Source organism: Symphalangus syndactylus, chromosome 5, assembly GCF_028878055.3.
Source record: "Symphalangus syndactylus isolate Jambi chromosome 5, NHGRI_mSymSyn1-v2.1_pri, whole genome shotgun sequence".
NCBI lineage: Eukaryota > Metazoa > Chordata > Mammalia > Primates > Hylobatidae > Symphalangus > Symphalangus syndactylus.
In genome coordinates, this window is record NC_072427.2 from 127173995 (window position 1) to 127193521 (window position 19527).

Here is a 19527-nt window from a genome sequence, read left to right on the forward strand (position 1 = left end):
AAATAGTATCAGTGTTTTTGAACTATTAGTAAAACTAGTCACAAATGATGATTCATTCAAATAACTTTAAATATTATTCAAAAGACAGCGATTCTTCTTCCACTTTGGGGTTTTCACAAAACTCATTTGTTAATCTGATATGTAGATATCAAAGTAGCCATTAGTCATTGTTACTTTATTCTCTATGTTATGGAAAAAGTGTGATTTTAATGACCATAGGCATCATATATTATTCCAGGACTCAGCTTTCCTTTTAGGATAGATTTATTTAAATTAGCTAGGAGATAGATCATGCTTCATTTAAAATTGCTAAAATAAGTACTTGCATTAGCTTTGCAAAATAGTCCTTTTTTTACTTAAAATGTTCTCTTCAAAGTGTTTCAGTTGCTAAATGTGAATTATTTCCAAAGATTCTCCAGACCAAAAGGTGAGATGATATTTTAAAAATTCAATTTCCTTATAATGTAATGAGATCAATAATACAAAGAGTTCAGAGTCTCTGATTCCTTTTTCAATTTAAAAATGCCAGTGGATCAAGTAATTTCTAAATTATTGCGCTAGTCTTTGGACTTCCTATAAATTTCTTGTCAACATTTTTTGAATTTATTTATGAAAGTGCTGTCTTTAAAATTAATTATTCACTTACCTTCATTTTAAAGTATTTTTTCTAAACTGCTTATTTGAGGTAGTAGATGAAAGGGTATATTTAAAGGCATTAATTTTTATTAGCAGCTAAAGTTCTCAAGATGTCATTTTTCCCTCTAAGTTTTCAGAAAAGTCTCTATTATGTGCTCCCAGAGGGAAAAATAGACTTTAAATTAATTTACTTAATAAAGAGATAAATATAGTCTGTCTGTATCTCATCATAAACTTAGGAGAATTAATCCCTGAATGCCAATGACTACTGCAGGATTTTATCAGTCCTGGTTTTCCTCAGTCCCACCGTCACCTTCCCTGCTCTGCCCCATACCACAGGGGCTGGCTTTCCTGGTCCCCGTGCCAGCTTGCTTCCTGCTGAGTTTGGCCAATGGAAGGCACTAGTAGAGGTTACAGGCTGGGAGATTGGAAGCAGGTGGTAAAGAAGAAATCAAGGTATTTCTCCTTCCTTTTTGCCTCAGAAGGCAACTGGAGCAACGACTGTCTCTCCCGTCTGGCCCCAGCTCCCAACTGGAGAGTCCTGCTGTGAGTCCAACTTTGTCAGATATATCAGTCAGGGTCCAATCAGGAGAAAGAATGCACATAGTAATTTAAACAGGGAAAATTTAATATAGAAATTTAGGCCAGGCACAGTGGCCCCCACCTGTAATACCAGCACTTTGAAAGGCCAAGGAGGGAGGATTGCTTGGACCCAGGAGTTCAAGACCAGCCTGGGCAACATAGCAAGGTCCCAACTCAAAAAATAAAATTAAATTAAGTTAAATTAAATTTTAAAATATAGAAAGTTATTCACTATTAGAGAGATATTGGAGCAATGCAGTAAGAAAGATAATTCTAAAGAATACAAGAATAGCAGATATAAGGAGCAGTCACAACGCTGGGACTGAGATAAAACATCCAAGTAAGATCTCTGCAACCTCACCAAGACAAAAATCCAGATCTGGTTGGAGATGGAATAGCCTTGGTTCACTAGATAGTGAAGCTGAGGTGCCATGCCAGAAGCACTTGCTGAGGTACTAAGAGAAGCTATCTACAGAGAGATACCAAACCTTGCCACCCATTGCAAAGCTACCTTAGGCGATGCTGGGGAAACTCCCTATGGGGAGGTACTGTGTGTTGCCAGCTAGGAAATACTGCAGAAGCTGCATGCACTGCAGGAGCTGGGCACTATAGAAGCCACGTGCATTGCAGGAGCCAAGTATTGCAGATGCTGTACATACTACAGGAGCACATGGAAGTCAGGGAGAGAAAAAAACCTTCCTCCTGCAATGTCTCTCCAGCACCATCTACCAACAAAGCTTAATATCATGCCAGAAGAGAACTATTTACAAGGCCTATATTAGTTTGCCGTTGATGCGTAACATATTACCGCAAACCTAGTGGCTGGCTTAAACAACACAAAGTTATTATTGCACGGCTCCTGTGGCTTAGGAGTCTGGCACATTTTGTCTGGGTACTCTGCTTAAGGTCTCACACAGCTGAAATCAAGGTGTCAGCTGGCTACATATTCATCTGGAGGATGAACTAGGAAGTGATCCACTTCCAAGTTCTTTTAGGTCATTGGCAGAATTTAGTTCCTTGCAGTTGTAGAACTGAAGACCTTGTTTTCTTGCTGGCTGTCAACCAGGGACCACTCTCAACAACTAGAGGGTACTCTGGCCATGTCACCCCTTCCATGGGCCCTCTTAACTTTGAATCTCCTCGCCCAAGAAGAGTCCTCTTTCCCTTTCAAGAAAGCACCTGAGTAGGTCAGACCCACTCAGGAAAACCACCCTTCGATTAACTCAAAGTCAATTGATTTGAGATCTCAGTTACATCTTCACCTTTGTCATCTGATGTAACCTCATCACAGGAGTAAAATCCATCATGTTCACAGTCCCATCTATACTCATGGAAAAGGGATTATACAGGACCTGTACACCAAGAAGGTGAGAATCTTGGGGCCATCTTAGAATTATGACTATAGGCAATGAAGAATGGATTTGGAGGGAAGAGACAATAAATTGACGATTGGCATACCAGGTAACCCCTACCCCTGGGTTCCAGGAACACCACCTCTTCTCCAGCCAAGGGGACAGTGGCTGCCTGTCATTGCTAATCTCTGGATTGCCTCACCATCCCCTGTTGATTAATAATTATCAACAGTAACAATTCTCTATCATAAACTCTATTTTCAAATACTCAGAATAATTTATGTCTTCCTAGTTAGAACCTTACTAAGACAAAGTTTTGCTAATATCTTTTCACCCAGGTAATTTAGCTAAAACCATAAAAGTGGCAATGTCTGTAAATGTAACTGGGGTCTGTACTCCCTATGTGATAGCTGTACCCTCTGTCTGAGCCTGCTTGTACCCAGTCCAGATGTACCACTTCCCAATTACAATGGGTTGCTGTTAGGCGTACCTGACCTTATGACTTGGTAGTTCAGAAGCTAGCTCATAATGGGCCCTTCTGGCCACAGGGATACATATTACATAATCAGATGCTCTATTTCTGTCAAGGCCAGTAGCACACCAGAAGCTGATTTTTAAAAGGTCTATAAATTCTGTGTAGATGCTGGGCCTTGTTCCAGATCCTAGGGTCTATGTGGGCTTGCCATAAACTGCACAAGACATCTTTTCCCACCACTGATACCTCCAACATCGTAGGGGCTTCTCAATCTTAAGACCCAAGTAACAGTGCTGCCTGCACCACAGGCTGGACCTGCTACAAAGTCATGTCTTGCTCTGAAAAGCTTTCCATATTACACCATAAATGAGCTGGATCTTGGTACATGCTGGCACCAGAACATAGAATTCTACCAGGTATTGCGTTTCCTTCCTAGTGATGGGAGATACAAGCTCAACAATGTATCCTGTACTTCAGAGGGGATGTCCTAGCTAGCATGCCCTCCACTAGACCTAAAGACTTCACTGATGTCTTGGAACACTGAATCTTCATAGGGTTTCTCTCCCACTCTCTGGAGCACAAATATTTTTCCAAGGCCACCAACATGTTGGCGATTTCTTGCTCATCCAGTTCAATGAAGTCATAGTTATAATAAACCAATGTGATAATCTGCATCTCTAGGTGATCTAAATGTCTTTCTACTATATTATGTGAAAGGATGGAAAAGTTAACATAGCCCTAAGGCAGAAACATAAATTAATACTTACTGAATCCATTCCCACATGAATGCAAACTGATTCTTTTTTTCTTCTTCTTTCTGTTTTTTTTTTTTTTTTTTTTTTTTAATTGAGACAGGGTCTCACTCTGTTGCCCAGTCTGGAGTGAAGTGGTGCAATCTTGGCTCACTGCAACCTCTGCCTCCCAGGCTGAAGCCATCCTCCCACCTCAGCCTCCCAAGTGGCTGAGACTAGAGGTGTGAGTCACTACGCCCAGCTAATTTTTGCATTTTTTTGTAGAGATGGTGTTTCGCCATGTTGCCCAGGCTTGTCTTAAGCTCCTAAGTTCAAGGGATCCTCCCACCTTGGCCTAGACCCATCATCTCACAACCATCTCCATAGCCCTCTTTGCATCAGACTCCTCTGGAAAACAGTCTACTTTTTTCTGCTTACTATGATAATCTCACCCACTTTGCATGTGATGGTTTAAGTGCTACTACCTAACCTCAGTTACATGACAGGATCCTATCATGCCCCTGTCTATTACGGAGCCCAGTTTTACAATGGCATATCTTACTTCTGTGGCCCTGGCCTACAGAAGATCACTGAGTTTCTCAGTGATTCTGGTGCCCCTTTTACAGCACATTCCTTATCCCTTTAATAAATGGAGTATCATCTGGATTCTTCTGCAGAACATAGCAGATGGGTTTTCTAGATTTATATATCTACTCTAGAAAGCACATATCTCTGAGCCCTTTACTCCTTTACTATGTTCCAAAGCAGTCTGAATTTTCTATTATATTTCTTCTAAGCTTTCTCAAAAACTATCTTGGCAGCAAGTTAACACTATTTCCCAAGGTGTTAAATCCTATGTTATGGAAGAGTGCTCCCTTATCCATAAATTCTTCTTTATCTCCACTGATCCAGCCTCCTTAGAATCCAGTTCCATATATTCACTCCCAGCTCCTGCCAATACATACTAGCTATATCCTGCAGCTCTTTTAGCCTGTGATCCATGTTTCCCTTAGCAGCTAAGGGAGGTGCTATGGTACAGTGTTCCCTGATCCTAGCATTAGTCTGGTGGCCAGGTGGGGAAATGAGAGTTGATTATGGGAATGGATGGATGTGGTCTTACGCATTATGGGGATGATGCAAGGCAAAGGCTTCTATGTCATTTTTTAAAACTATTTACAATTTATTTAAAACTTTATTCTTAAATTAGCAACATTCAAAAAAGATATTCACAACTGGAGTCAGAGCAAGTGCAGAGACCCCCAAACAGATGGTTTTTCCTTAATTCATCGGGCTGGAGCAGAGTTTAAACCAAGCTGGAACCACTCAGCCATGGACTGCAGCATCCACTTGGTCCAGAGCTTGTAGAAATAGGAGCCATAAACCACAATCTCAGTGAGGTCTGAAGATTTCAGAGACTTCAACTCAAGCATGGCCTTACTCACCTGCTCAGTGTAAGGGATCTGTGACCCTTCTGGGCCATATGTGACTTCCAGCAGCTGCGTCTAGGCCTGAAACACCTCTGGATCTTCCAGGTCTTTGGGAACTTTCACCCACAGTGAGATATTTTTACATTCTGGGAGAATTCCCATCTTGCGACCCTCACAACAAACCACTCTCCCGCAGAAGCTAGGCCTAACCATCTACATCGTTTTAAGTAAAGTAGGATCATCGGATCCTTTCACAGGAAGGACTGAGCTGCTTCTTCAGACCCAGAGGGTCCAGGGGAATCTGAGGATTCAAGATTTTCAAGCTTATCAACCTGGATTTTTCCATCTCAAGTTTCAGGATCCCACTCCCTCCCAGTAAAGACACTGATATTGATGTAACACACTTGGCATGGCTGAGGATTCATTCTTCTATGTATTTTTTTAATTTTTTGAGACAGGATCTCGCTCTGCCACTATTGTGGCTCACTGCAGCCTCGACCTCCCAGGCTCAGGTGAACCTCCCATCTCAGCCTCCCAAGTAGCTGGGACTACAGGTGCACACTGCCATGCCCGGCTTATTTTTTGTAGAGATGGGGTTTTGCCACGTTCCCCAGGCTGGTCTTGAGCTCCTAAGCTCAAGGCATCCACCTGCCTCGGCTTCCCAAAGTGCTTGGATTACAGGTGTGAGCCACCCACAGTGCCCTGCCAATTCACTCTTCTTTTTTTTTTTTTTTTTTGAGACGGAGTCTTGCTCTGTTTCCCAGGCTGGAGTGCAGTAGCGCAATCTCGGCTCACTGCAACCTCTGCCTCCCAGGTGCAAATGATTCTCCTGCCTCAGCCTCCCAAGTAGCTGGGATTACAGGTGCCCACCACCACGCCCAGCTAATTTTTGTATTTTTAGTAGAGACAGGGTTTAACTACGTTGGCCAGGATGGTCTGGATCTCCTGACCTCGTGATCCACCTGCCTCGGCCTCCCAAAGTGCTGGGATTACAGGCATGAGCTACCATGCCTGGCCACCAATTCACTCTTCTATGGAGCAAGTTTAGCTCCTGTTTTAGTCCTGGGCCTTTTCTTCAACTTTTGCTGCCATCTGACTTCAAGATTTGAGAGTCTACTTATTTCCTGCCTAGGAGACCCTCTGGCTTTCATATTTCATCTTTGTATTAGTCCATTTTCACACTGCTATAAAGAACTACCTGAGACTGAGTAATTTATGAAGAAAAGAAATTTAATTGGCTCACAGTACTGCAGGCTTAACAGGAAGCATGGCTAGCCTCAGGAAACTTAAAATCATGGCGGAAGGTGAAGAGGAAGCAGGCAAGTCTTAACACGGCAGGGCAGGAGGGAGACAGAACAAGTGGGGAACTGCCACACACTTTTAAACCATCAGGTCTCATGAGAACTCTATCATGAGACAGCACTGGGGGATGGTGCTAAACCATTAGAAACCACCTACATCAAATCGCATCCCACCAGGCCCCACCTTCAACACATGGGGATTACAATTTGACATGAGACTTGGATGGGGACACAGAGCCAACACTCAAGTAGCTGGGATTACAGGTGCCCGTCACCACACCAGGCTAATTTTTATAATTTTTAGTAGAGTCAGGGGTTTCACCATGTTGGCCAGGCTGGTCTCGAACTCCTGACCTCAAGTGATCCACCCACCTCAGCCTCCCAAAGTGCTGGGATTACAGGCGTGAGCCACTGTGCCTGGCCCCAAATTCCCTAATATGACATTCAAGGGCCATCACAATCTGGTCCCTACCTAGTTGGACTATTGTTCCTCGACATTCACTGTTATTCTGCCTGTTCTGATGGTTATTTTCTAGATACAATGTGCACTTCTATATCTTCGTACCTTTACACATACTGTTCCCTCTTCCTGGAATGCCCTATTTATCCTCTTTCATTATCAGAATTCACTGTCCAAATCCCAAGTCATATATTGCCTCATGTAGGAAGTCTTTCTTAGTACCACTACAACCAGAATTAATGTCTCCCACCAGCCTTTGTTTATATCTCCAATAACGTCATTTCCACAGTCTACCCTGTATTACAGTTACTAAGTTTGCGGCTATGTTTCCCACTTGGTTGTGAACTTGTTACAGAAATGCCAGGGGTTCGGTCTAGGTCGTGTTGCTCACTGTATGGAATGTCAATCACTGAGACAATGAGTAGTGCCAGGGAAGAGGCTTTAATTGGGTGCTGCAGCAGAGGAGAATGGGAGATAAGGCTCAGATATGTCTCCCTGACCAACTAAAATTGGGAGGTTTATGAAGCGGGGAAGTTGGGGAAAAAAGGAATTAGGGATGGGTAGAGAAGCAATCATGATGGATGAGGGGGTCTGGCACCTCATTGTCTGGATGTGGTGATCTCATGAGTTTCAATTCTCTGCCTGAGGGTCAGTTTCCTGAGGAAGGAACTGAGGTAAGACAAATGTAAGTTTCAAGTCTTAAGACCAGGGAGAATCAATTTCTACATTTATTCAAAAACCATAAATATTAGTTCTCTGAGACAATTGGGACAATTTCAAACTCTTTCAGGATTTGCACTGTCAAGATTTCACTCATCTTTAGATGTTTATTGCCTAATCCAGTCTCTTGTCCATGGTAGGATTTATATTAAAGTATATATTCAGCTGCTGTAACAAAGATCAAGGTAACAATGGTTCAAACAAGGCAGAAGTCTATCTGTTCACACAGGGACATGGGGTCCTGGTAGCTTGTAGCTCTGTCACCCTTTGGGTACTGGCCTCATCTGTATGGTCCCAGAGGGCCCCAGCACATCCCCATGTCAGGAAGCAGGTTGGAGAAGGGTTGGAAAGAGAGGACACATCTCCGTACTATGACCTGGAACTGCATGTATCACCCCCACTCAAATCCCAAAGACCAGAACTTAGTCACGTGCTAGTCTTAGTTGCAAGAAAGGCTAAGAGATGCACTCTTTCACTGAACAGCCACGAACACAGGTAAAACATTGGAAAGATGGGGAGTATTGATGGCTGGAAAGCAACTAGCAGTCTTGCTACAGAATCAGTGGGTGTTTGCTTTTAAAAGTTACATTAAAAAACATGAACATTCATTTCACTGACAGAAGTATGCTGGAAGATTGGGAAAGGGAAAAGGTAAGACAGAAAAAAAGACAAGATAGCAAGATAGCTGCTGAGCGGCAAAGAGAAGAGAGAGATGAGATGAGAGAGAAGCAAAAGAGAATCAGCATGCCCTGCTCCATTGGTATTATCAGCAGAAGCCCCTGGCTGTTTGGAGCCCAGTTCTCTCCCAACAGGATGGCCCTATATGCCTCAGCAAGGACTCCTTCAAAGTCACTTGAGCCTACAATAGGATTCACATTTCTGGTGTGTCAGAAATAAGAAACAACTCAGGATTGTCACCACCAACAATTATTCCAAATAACTAGGTATCTCAACTGTTTAGAGTTTTCTTTCTTAAAAAAATAAATAAATAAAATAACTGGTAGAAAAAAACAACAACGGGGGTCTCGCCTTGTTGCCTAGGCTGGTCTTGAACTCCTGGCTTCAAGTGATCCTTCCACCTTAGCCTCCCAAAGTGCTAGGATTATAGGCATGAGCCACTGCACCCAACTAAGTTATCTTTCTTTCAAGTACTATTTGCCCATACATTCTCCAGTTTTGGGAGTTGCGGGCGCATCTTCCGTTTCCTTGCCCTTTTCCTTCCTCCCTTCCTCCCTTTTATTTAAGGGGAGGAAGATGGCAAGGAATGGGAAGATGAACCCACAGGAAAAACTTAAGGAGAAATTGCTAGTCCTCCCTGCTTATACCATATTCTCTATATTAACCAAATTTTAAGTCTAGATTTGTTAGTGGGACTATGGGATTGCCAATGTCCCTTTCATAATGTAGTATTTCTCTCTCTATTCCTTCCTCCACGTTTCCTGTGCTATAAATAAATTATTATTCTTAGTCATTATATTGTTATAAAAGTAAAACATCTTTCTTTCTTTCTTTCTTTTGTTTTTGAGACTGGGTCTTGCTCTGTCACCCAGGTTGGAGTGCAGTGGCACAATTATGGCTCTTTGCCCTGCTGATTTCCTGGGCTTCTGTGATCCTCCCACCTCAGCCTCCTGGAGTTGCTGGGATTACAGGTACATGCCACCATGCCTGGCTAATTTTCTTTTGTGTGGGTCTCACTATGTTGCCCAGGCTTGTCTCAAACTCCTGGGCTTACATGATCCTCCTGCCTCGGCCTCTTAAAGTGCTGGGATTACAGGCATGAGCCACCATACCCGGCCCTTTTGTGATTGTCTTGTTTCACTTGGCATAATATCTTCAAGTTGCATCCATGTTGTAACATGCGTCAGAACCTTCTTCCTTTTTAAGGCTGAATAATATTCCACTGTATGTATACACATTTTGTTTTATTCATCCATCTATGGGCACTTGGGTTGCTTCCTTCTTTTGATTATTGTGAATGCTGCTGCTATGAATATGGATGTACAACTATCTGTTCAAGTTTTTGCTTTCACTTTTTTGGGGGTCTATAATCAGAAGTAGAAAGGCTGGATCATATGGTAATTTTATGTTTAATTTTTTGAAGAAACACCACACCGTCTTCCATAGCGGTTGCATGGTTTTTGTTGTTGTTACTATCGTTTTGGGTTTTTTTTTGAGATGGAGCCTTGCCCTGTCACCCAGACTGGAGTGCAGTGGCACAGTCTTGGCTCACTGCAACCTTTGACTCCCGAGTTCAAGTTATTCTCCTGCTTCAGCCTCCCAAGTAGCTGGGACTAGAGGCATGCGCCACCACACCCAGCTAATTTTTGTATTTTTAGTACAGACATGGTTTTACCCTGTTGGCCAGACTGGTCACGAACTCCTAACTTCAAGTGTTTAGCCCACATCTGCCTCCCAAAGTGCTGGGATTACAGGCATGAACCACCATGCCCAGCGTAGTTGCATGTTTTTACATTCCCACCAATGCACAAAGGTTCCAATTTTTCCACATCTTGCCAACACTCATAGGTGTGTGTGTGTGTGTGTATAATAGCCATTCTAATGGGTGTAAAGTGGAAAGTAGTAACTCCTTGTATGCAGATTTTTTAAATAGATAGGATCTTGCAATGTTGTCCAGGCTGGAATATAGTGGCTATTCACAGGTGCAATTATTACCCACTCCTCAAACTCCTGAGCTCAAAGGAACCTCCTGCCTCAGCCTCCCTAGTAGCCCAGACTCTACAGGCACATGCCACCTGGCTGGGTGTCCTTGTGGTTTTGATTTGCATTTCCCTAATAATTAGTGATGTTAAGCATCTTTTCATGTGCTTATTGTCCATTCGTGTATCTCCTTTGAAGAAATGCCTATTCAAGTCCTTTGCCTGACTTTAAAAATTGGGTTGTTTGGTTTTTTGTTGTTGTTGAAGTATATTTCTTCTTTATATATTCCAGATATCAATGACTTATCAGAGCTATGATTAGCTAGCACATATTTTCTCCCTTCCCTGGGTTGCCTTTATAATCTGTTGATAGTGTCCTTTGATGTACAAGTTTTTAATTTTGATGGGATCTAATTTATCTTTTTTCTTTTGTTGCCTATCCTTTTGGAGTTATAGCTAATAAATCATCGCTAAAATAATGCCACAAAACTTTTTTCCTATGTTTTCATCTGAGTTTTACAGTTTTAGTTCTTATATGTAGGTCTGTAATCCATTTTGATTTGCTTTTTGTATATAGTGTAAGGTAAGGGTCCAACTTCTTTTTTTTTTGCATGTGAATATCCAATTTTCCCAACATCATTTATTGAAAAAGACTACCCTTTCCTTACTGAATGGTCTTGACACTCCTGTCAAAAATCATTTGACCATATATTTGAGGGTTTATTTCTGAATCCACTGATCCATATGTCCTTCTTTATCCCAGAACCACACTATTTTGATTATTATAGCTTTGTAGTAAGTTTTGAAGCTGGAAAGTGTAAGAAGTCCAACTTTGTTCTTCTTTTTCAAGATTGTTTTGGTGATTTGGGGTCCCTGGAGATTCCTTATGAATCTTTTTTTTTTTTTTTTTTGAGATGAAGTTTCCCTCTTGTTGCCCAGGCTGGAGTGCAATGGCACAATCTTGGCTCACCGCAACCTCTGCCTCCCGGGTTCAAGTGATTCTCCTGTCCCAGCCTCCAGAGTAGCTGAGATTACAGACATGTGCCACCACACCCGGCTAATTTTGTATTTTTAGTAGAGACGGGGTTCTTCCATATTGGTCAGGCTGGTTTCGAACCCCCAACCTCAGGTGATCAGCCCGCCTCAGCCTCCCAAAGTGCTAGGATTACAGGTGTGAGCCACCGTGCCCGGCCTCCTTATGAATCTTAGGATGTATTTTCCTATTTCTGCAAGAAATGCTTTTAGATTTTTTTTTGAGAGCTGCTGGGGGTCTCACTATGTTGCCCAGGCTGGTATTGAACTCCTGGCCTCAAGCAATCCTCCTTCTTCAGCCTCCCAAAGTGTTGGGATCACAGGGGTGAGCCACCATGCCCAGCCATTGTTAGGATTTTGATAGGGATCACATTGAATCTGTAGTTCACTGTGGGCAATATTAACATCTTAAATAAGAAAACTTTTTGGCCGGGCATGGTGGCTCACGCCTGTAACCCAAGCACTTTGGGAAACCAAGGCAGGTGGATCATTTGAGGTCAGGAGATCCAGACCAGCCTGGCCAACATGGTGAAACTCTGTCTCTACTAAAAAGTACAAAAATTAGCTGGGCATAGTGGTGTGTGCCTGTAATCCCAGCTACTCCGGAAGCTGAGGCAGGAGAATCGCTTAAACTCAGGAGACGGAGGTTGCAGTGAGCCAAGATTGCACCATTGCACTGCAGCCTGGGGGACAGAGTGAGACTCTGTCTCAGAAAAGAAAAAAAAAAAGAAAACTTTTTGATGATGAAAAAGTTCTGTATCTTATGATGACAGTTACATAACTGCATGTATTTTTCAAAGTTCAAGGCTGGGCATGCTAGCTTACACCTATAGTTCAAGATGGGAGGCCGAGGAAGGAAGATCACTTGCAACCAGGAATTCAAGAGCAGCCTGAGCAATGCAGTGAGATCCTGATATCTACAAAAAACAAAACAAAACAAAACAAAACAAAAACAATTAGCCGGGCATGGTGGCACATGACTGTAGTCCTAGATACTCAGGAGGTTGTGATGGGAAGATCACTTGAGCCCAGGAGTTCAAGGCTGCAATGAATTACGATCATGCCCCCGCACTCCAGCCTGAGTGACACAGTGAGACTCTGTCTCTAAAAAAACAGAAAAAAAAAAGTCAAGTGTGGTGGCTCACGCCTGTAGCACTTTGGGAGGCCGAGGCAGGCGGATCACAAGGTCAGGAGATCGAGACCATCCTGGCTAACACGGTGAAATCCCGTCTCTACTAAAAATACAAAACATTAGCTGGGCATGGTCGTGGGTGCCTGTAGTCCCAGCTACTCGGGAGGCTGAGGCAGGAGAATGGTGTGAACCTGGGAGGCGGAGCTTGCAGTGAGCCAAGATAGCACCACTACACTGCAGCCTGGGTGACAGTGCGAGACTCCGTCTCAAAAAAATAAAAATAAAAAAATTCATTGCACTGTACACTTGAAATGAGTACATTTGATTGCAAGTAAAGCATACCTCAAAAAATTGATTAAAAACTTTAAAGGCGCTGGGAGCAGTGGCTCACGCTTGTAATCCCAGCACTTTGGGAGGCCGAGGCGGGCGGATCACGAGGTCAGGAGATCGAGACCACGGTGAAACCCCGTCTCTACTAAAAAAATACAAAAAATTAGCTGGGCGTGGTGGCGGGCGCCTGTAGTCCCAGCTACTCAGGAGGCTGAGGTGGGAAGATCACTTGAGCCCAGGTCAAGGCTGCAGTAAACTGTGATCCCACCACTGCACTCTAACCTGGGTGACAGAGTGAGACTCTGCCTTCTCCCCGCAAAAAAAAGATGAAAGGAAAAAACTTTAAAAAGATATCCTGAGCCTGGGCAACATGGCAAGATCTGTGTCTCTACCAAACATTTAAAAATTGGCCAGGCATGGTGGTACACACCTGTAGTGCCAGCTGCTTGGGAGGCTGAGGCAGGAAAATTGCTTGAATCCATGAGTTCAAGTCTGCAGTGAGCTATGATTGCAACACTGCACTCTAGCATGGGCAACAGCGCGAGACCCTGTCTCAAAAACTAAATAAATAAGTAAAAAAAAAGAAAAAGAAAAAAGATTTTGTGGACTACGTGCTGGAGAAGCTTGTGTCACTGTGTATAGGGGAGAAAAAACACCAAGAAAAGCCTGCTCTCTCTAGCCAAAAGACTCAAACAGGGCAGCCCAACAAGACAGAAGGCTGAGCACTGAGTCACAAGACATAAGATCTCTCTCTGTGGCACCAACACAATTTACAACATCCTCCCTTGACTTCTGGGTATTGGATTCTCTGACATTCTACCTTTTTAAGCATTTCTAAATCTGTCCTAAGCCTTAGTGTCTTCTAATTATCAGTAGGCTTCAGCCTCACTTAAATGAAGTGAGGCTGGTGAAAACCTGGTGCCCTAAATGTGACTCTTCAACCAGCTACATCCTGCATCCAAACCCAGGAGCAGGCTCTGAATTATGCCTTCATCTTCAGGACTCCTTGCATTTGTTCATGTAGTCCACTTAACCTGAAATGCGCTTCTCCATCCATCAAAATCCTTCTTAACCTTCAAGTCCCAGCTGATGGACTCTATTCAGCTTTCTGAAGTCCCTCAATCAGAACACACTGCTTCTTCCTCTGTGTCCTGGGCTTCTAGCACAGAGGGTCAGAATGAAACAAGCCCAGGACACAGAGGAAGTGAATCTGTTTATTGTAATGTGCACCACCTGCCAATGCCCTAGACCTATATTTGATGGATGAATAAATGAATAATTGGATCTTTGTAAAGACTTCCACAGGAGACAAATTAAATACGGGAGATAAGTGTGGTCCCTAAATATATGCACAGGGCTGAGAAGATGGGGGAAGCCTAAAAGTAGATGTTAGGTGTAGATCTCAAGGTGTTCTCATGGGAGGAAACCTAGAGGTGCTGGTGAAGGGCTGTTGGGTGGGTACGTTGGTGGGGGTGGTAGAGGACTATGTAGAGATAAAAGATTTGGAATGGCTGATATTTCAGGAGATTGAGGGGACAATGAGAAAGGGTGACCATGCCTGTGACCAGTTCTTGCCTTTTAAATAGGTACCCCACCCCACACGTACCTTTGCTATTTTTATTTCATATTGTTTCTTTAAGATTTCTTCATAAAACAAAAATACTCCTGAGCATTCAGCTTCTATCGGCTACATTTTAGTTACCAGTTGAGCCAGTATGTGAAAGCCAACTCCTATAGGAAATAGAGTGTGATGGTCAGCTTTATGAGTCAATTTGGCTAGACTACAGTGCCCTGTTATTCAATCAAACATTAATTTAGGTGTTTCAATGAAGGTAATTTGTTGATGTGAATTAAATCCATAATCAGTTGACTTTACATAAAAGAGATTATTCTAAATAATCTGAGTGGGCCTGATTCAATCAGTTGAAAGTTTTTAATTGCAGAACTAAGGCTTCTCTGCAGAAGAAGAAATTTATCTGTAGTTAACAGCTTCAGCTGGTGTCTAAGAGACCAGGCCTGCTCTTCTAGGGTGTCTTGCCAGCTGCCACCATCACATAAGCCAATTCCGTGCAAAAACTCTCAACATATATTTCCAGCTGGTTTTGTTTGTCTGGTTGAACCCTGAGGGTTGGAGGTTCAGCATAAGGAAGCTTGCACAGAGGAATAAAGGAAGAGAATCAGGCAGCAAAGGGAGTGCTGGCAGGGGCGTTGATTTGATAATTTTGCCCAAGGCAGGTATTATTTGGGAAAAAAAAAAAAAGAAGGGCAAAAAAAGACAGGAGCCAGAGGAGATTAAGAATTCAAGAATGAAGGTGGAAAAGGTGAGGAGACTGACTATCCCACAAACTCACTCTTCTTCAGCAATTTCAGTTGTTGGCAGTGCAGGAGTGAGGGAAAGGAGGATTGACTTTCAAATGGGATCTATCTGCAGACTGCATGAAAATTATTCTTCAAAACAGTACAAGCTCACTTTGCCTTCTTTGTGCATTTCTTTTTTTTTCCCCAAGCCAGACTGTATCCAGCTTTATTAAAGACAATTTCCATAAAGAATCATGGTATTTTGGGCAGGACATGGGCAGACAATTGTTAATAGTATACAACAACTTTCAAACTCCCTTCTTCAATGGACTACCAAAAATCAGAAAGCCACTGTAAAACCCAGTGAAGTCTTCATCTGATGCTCTGAACCGGGAGAGTTTAGAGTGAGGGTTGACATTTCACACTTAGCATGCTGTTTAACAGCTTTTCATGAGCCGACCCTGGCTTTCAGGAAGTGAAATGAAAATGACAGAATTTATCTGAAGATCCACAACCTAGAAACAGGAACCACTGCTCTTTTGAGGGGAAAGCCCAGATTGCATGACACACTGGTAACCAATTATTGGGGGTCAGGTCCCAGAAGATGTCTGAGTTTAAGGGATTTAAGTCTATTCCGAAAGGTAGAAAGACAGAAGAGGACATAAAAAACGAATTTGTTTTTCCATACCACAAGGCTTTTGTACCAAGGTGGCCATGTGTATCAAAGTCAGGGAATCCCTCTTTGACCCAAGAGGAAGTCTCTCAAAACTAGAAGGAAAATGTGTTTTCCCCACATCGGTCCAGCTTCAGGGACTTTCTATCAGTGACATATGGCCCTTCCCACCAAAACAACAATGAAGTATTCTGTGTACTAAACAACATAGCTTTAAAAAAAAAAGCTAAACAAAATCTGCATTTTTATAAAACTTGATTAAAAAATAGTATTTCAAACTGTACAGTCACCAGAAGTACACAGTTACCAAAAATGCACACACTTCACTTGGCATCTGCAGCACCTTCAGCTTTCTGTGCCTAGTCTGTTTTGGCATCTCCATTTTCTGCAGGGTTATTCCCCTCCTTGCCAGCATCAGCTTTTCCCTTTTTCTCTTTAGGTACCTTCTTTCTTTTCTTTGCAGAGGCCTTTTTGGGCTTCGGCTCTGGCTTTGGAGGAGCAGGTTTAGCAGACAACCTGTGGATCTTCTCTGCAGTTCCTACTTAACCTTGGCTTTATCTCCTTTAGCATCCCCTTCAGCCTTTCTCTCGGGCATGGTGGCAGCGATGGTGGTAGGACATAGGTGCTGGGCAGCGGAGCCCGGGCTTTGGTCGGTCTGGGTGTCATCGCCTCTTCTTCACACTGCTCCTCTTTGTGCATTTCTATTATTTCTTGTAGCCAGAGAAATAAATGCATACCTTTGCAACTAACACTTCCAGACTCATCTGCAAAATCAAGTGCACTAAGTAAATAAATAAATAAATAATCAATCATGGGTCCTTTTTAGATAGTGTTTCCCCCTAAATACCATGAATAATTTCAGTAAATTTTTGATAAATACTAGTAGGTATTGTAAACTAAATGTGTATTTTAATAACTCAGATGCAAGAATATCTAAAGCTGGAATAAATTAGATGTTTGGATAAATATACACTTAGGTCAGCTAATAAAAAGAGGGCAATGTATGTGAGCTTTAAAAGGAAGAAAATGACCCTTGACTCTAGTACAGCCTTCAAGGAACTAGCAGAAGTCAAGTGCATGGGCTTGACAAAAACCAGAAATAAGCAAAACATTAGAGATCCAAAACTTGGCAAACCTATAATTGTAAATTGAAAATAATCTGCAATTGGATGAGAAATGTAAAAAATAGGCTAAAATTTTTCGTATACAAATTAAATAAAAAGAAATAAGTTGAGATAAATTTGAAAATCTTTGTGGTAAAAATTTCTTCTGAAAGGAACAAACTATAATATACACCATACATGGATAAATCTCAAAAACATGCTGAGTGAAAGAAGTCCACACTAAAAAGTGTACACTGTGTGATTCCTTTTATATAATGGTCTAGAACAGGTTAAAACTCATTTACAGTGGAAACTAATCAAAACAATGGCTAGCTCTGGGGGAATGGGGATGCGGAAAGGGATTGACTGGAATGGGTAAGAAGGAACTTTCTAGGGCAATTATTAGTCATCAGGAAAATACAATTAAATACAAATTAAGACTATGATGAATTGCCACAATTAAGACTACAATGAATTACCACAATTAAAACTATGCATAAGGATAGGCATATACATCAATAGAATTGAGAGTCCAGAAATAAATCCATACATTTATGGTCAACTGATTTTCCACAAAGGGATCAAAGCAACTCAGTAAGGAAAGAACAGTCTCTACAACAAATGGTGCTGGGACATCTGGATATCCACATGCAAAAGAATCAGTTTGGACCATTTCTTCACATCATGTACAAAAGTTAACTCAAAGGGGATCATACACCTAAATGTAAGAGATAAAGCTATAAAACGCTTAGGAGAAAACACAGGTGTAAATCTTCGTGACTTTGGATTAGCCAACAATTTCTTTTTTTTTTTTTGAGACAGAGTCTCTGTCGCCCAGGCTGGAGTGCAGTGGCGCAATCTCAGCTCACTGCAACCTCTGCTTCCCAGGTTCAATCTCCTGAGTAGCTGGGATTACAGGCACCTGTCACTACACCTGGCTAATTTTTGTATTTTTTATAGAGACAGGGTTTCACCATGTTGGCCAGGCTGGTCTCAAACTCCTGGCCTCAAGTGATCCACCAGCTTCAGCCTCCCAAAAGAAAATTATTTTTATGAAGAATGTTGTTGACTCAGTAGCCCCAGTGCAAAGAAGTTTCTCAGGCAAGACGACAGCAAAGAAGCTCTGGTGCTCCCTATCTGGGGGAAGAATTCAAGCTTAAGATATCTCTTTGGAAGTCTTTATCAAAATACCTAGCTATCAAGAATAGTCAGTAACCTCTTTTTTTTTTTTTTTTTTTTTTTAGGGAACTTATCTGATCTTAGAAACTAAGCAGAGTCAGGCCTGGTTACTGCTTGGATGGGAGATCTCTTGGAATACTGAGTGCTGTAGGAAGGCCGGGCATCGTGGCTCACGCCTATAATCCCAGCACTTTGGGAGGCCATAATGGGAGGATCACTTGAGCCCAGGAGTTTGAGACCAGCCTGGGCAACAGAGTGAGATGCCATTTCTACAAAAAATAAACTAAAAATTAGCCAAGCATAGTGACATGCACCTATAGTCCCAGCTACTTGGGAGGCTGAGGTGGGAGGATTGCTTGAGCCCAAGAAGTTGAGGCTGCAATGAGCCAAGATGGCACCACTGTACTCAAGCCTGGTCAACAAAGCAAGACCCTGCCTCAAAAAAAAAAAAATTTCACTGCAAAGAGAGAAAAAAGAAAGATAAATTGACCCCCATAATTGTGCTTAATCTGCCCAAAAGTTGAACTGAAATGGGATTATCCTTCCTGTTCTGGTTACCGATTATTACATAACAAGCTACCCCAAAACAATTTTGTAGGTCATGAATTTAAGCAGAGCTCAGCTGGAGAATTCTGTTCCATGAGGCATTGGTGGAGGACACTTGGCATTGATCTGGCACGTAGAGCGGTGTGGCGGGTCCAAGCTGGTTTCCCTCGTATTTCTGATATCTTGGCTAGAAGACTAGGCTAAACAGGGGTTACTGACCACAGCATCTACACATTGCCTCTCTAGCACAGTGGCTCAGGGTAGCTGGACTTTTTATGATGACAAGAATCTATGAACAAATGTCCTAGTTAACAAGGCAGAGGCTGCATGGTCTTCTGTAACTTAAGCTTGAAATTCACATAGCAACACTTCTGCCATACTCTATTACTCAAAGCAGTCATGAATCCACCCAGATTGAGCTCTGCTTAAATTCATGACCTACAAAATTGTTTTGGGGTAGCTTGTTATGTAATAATTGGTAACCAGAACAGGAAGGATAATCCCATTTCAGTTCAACTTTTGGGCAGATTAAGCACAATTATGGGGGTCAATTTATCTTTCTTTTTTCTCTCTTTGCAGTGAATTTTTTTTTTTTTTTTTTTGAGGCAGGGTCTTGCTTTGTTGACCAGGCTGGAGTACAGTGGTGCCATCTTTGCTCATTGCAGCCTCAACTTCTTGGGCTCAAGCAATCCTCCCACCTCAGCCTCCCAAGTAGCTGGGACTATAGGTGCATGTCACTATGCTTGGCTAATTTTTAGTTTATTTTTTGTAGAGATGGCATCTCACTCTGTTGCCCAGGCTGGTCTCAAACTCCTGGGCTCAAGTGATCCTCCCATTATGGCCTCCCAAAGTGCTGGAATCCACCCAGATTCAAAGGAAGGGAATATAGATCC

The 19527-nt window shown here is 42.4% G+C and overlaps 1 long non-coding RNA gene and 1 pseudogene across 2 annotated transcripts in view; both read right to left on the bottom strand.

Annotated features, from left to right (window-relative positions):
- Positions 1–19527, bottom strand: part of LOC134736848 (uncharacterized) — a 43967-nt gene that overhangs the window by 1415 nt on the left and 23025 nt on the right. Inside the window, exon 3 of one of the 2 annotated variants that reach the window (XR_010121240.1) lies at positions 7402–7633. The exons of the other annotated variant lie outside the window; for it this stretch is intronic. This is a non-coding gene — a long non-coding RNA (uncharacterized lncRNA). Of the gene's footprint in view, positions 1–7401; positions 7634–19527 lie in introns of those variants that run through there. 2 annotated transcript variants of the gene reach the window in all.
- Positions 16045–16401, bottom strand: LOC129482730 (non-histone chromosomal protein HMG-17-like; annotated as a pseudogene).